Source organism: Chinchilla lanigera, unplaced genomic scaffold (genome assembly GCF_000276665.1).
Source record: "Chinchilla lanigera isolate Chin_1 unplaced genomic scaffold, ChiLan1.0 scaffold00007, whole genome shotgun sequence".
NCBI lineage: Eukaryota > Metazoa > Chordata > Mammalia > Rodentia > Chinchillidae > Chinchilla > Chinchilla lanigera.
Genome location: NW_004955408.1, coordinates 17304260 through 17306136, shown reverse-complemented (window position 1 = coordinate 17306136; position 1877 = coordinate 17304260).

The window sequence follows — 1877 nt, the reverse complement described above, 5'->3', positions numbered from 1 at the left end:
CTCAGGTAAAAAAAGAAATGACATCAATAATGAAAGAACTGCTCAGCACATCTAAAGAAGACATATATGAAAAAGTTAACAAGCACAGGAAAACAATGGAAGCATTAAATGAACAATACAGGAAAGAACTAGAATGCATGAAGCAGATTCAAAGAGATGCCCAGGAAATCAAAGTTTCCACTGAAAGCTGGCAAAACCACTTGAATGAAGCTGAAGATAGACTTCCAGATCTTGAAGACAGAATGGCAGCCAACGGTAATGAAAGGAAAGATCTCTTAAAAATAACATAGAATCGTGAAATATCAATTCAACAACTGCAAGACAATTCAAAGAGAAACAACATAAGATTAATATGCGTCAATGAAACAGCAGGAGTCAACACAAATAACATAGAAAGGATATTTGCAGAAGTAATAGCAGAAAATTTCCCAAGCATGGAAAATGAATCTTACACCCAGGTAATTGAGGGATATAGAACCCCAACTAGCTATAACCAAAATAAAATTATACCCAGACATATAAAAATCAAGATTCCAGATATCCAGCAAGAGAACCAAATATTAAAAGCTGTTAGGGAAAAGAAACAGATCACCTATAAAGGAAAACCCATCAGAATCACAACAGGTATCTCAACAAATACCATCAAATGAAGAAAAGCTTGAAGTGAAGTATTCCAGGTGCTAAAACTGAACAGTCTCCAACACAGATTGATATATCCTGCAAAACTCTCCTTCAAATGTAATGGAGAAATAAAATATTACCATGACAAAGAACAACTGAAGAACTTCACAAGCGCCAAACCAACCCTACAAAGAGTACTAAAGTGACCACAGTTTCAAGAGGAAAAATGGAAAGGAACAACCTCATAGAGCAAGCAATAAGACAGAGAGTAAAAGTAGGAAATAAATAACAGATAAATAACATGACAAAGATAAGCCAAAACATTTCAACCGTAACCACTAGTATAAATGGCCTCAATTCACCAATCAAAAGAAGCAGACTGGCAGAGTTGATCAAGAAACAAAGTCCAACAACATGCAGTATACAAGAAATACATTTAACTCAAAAGGAAATTCATAGACTGAAAGTCAAAGGATGGAAAATAATCCTCCATGTGACAGGAACCCAGTAAAAAGCAGGGGTAGCTATTCTGTTTGCAGACAATGTGAACTTCAAACCTAGAATGATCAAAAGAGAGAAACAAAGTCACCGCATATTTGTCAAGGGAAAACTTCAAGAGGAAGAGATAACAATCATAAATAGGTATGCACCAAACAAGGGAGCACCCAACTATATAAGACAAATCTTAATACATGTGAAAAACCAAATAACTAACAACACCATGTAATGAGGCACCTTATCACCCCACTGATACAAAGAGATAGGGCAATGGGACAAAAAATCAGCAAATAAATAGCAGAATTGAACAAAACTTGTGAACAAATGGACTTAGTAGATGTTTACAGAGCGCTCCACCACACATCAGAATACATATTCTTCTCAGCTGCACATGACACTTTCTCTGAAATAGATCCCATACTAGCCCATAGAAAAAGCTTAACTAAATGCAAAGGAATTCAAATTACCCCATGCATATTATCTGACCATAGTGCAATAAAATTGGAAATTAATGGCAAAAGGTACCACAAGAACTCCACAAACACGTGGAAACTAAATAATAGCCTCCTGAACAACCAATGGGTCACAGAAGAAATTAAACAATATTTAAAAGCAAACAAAAATGTTAATGAAACTTACCAGAATCTGTAGGATGAATTTAAAGCAGTCCACAGGGGAAAATTTACAGTGGTGAACTCACATATCAGGAAAACAGAAGGAGAACAAATAAATAGCCTAATGCTGCACCACCAACTTTT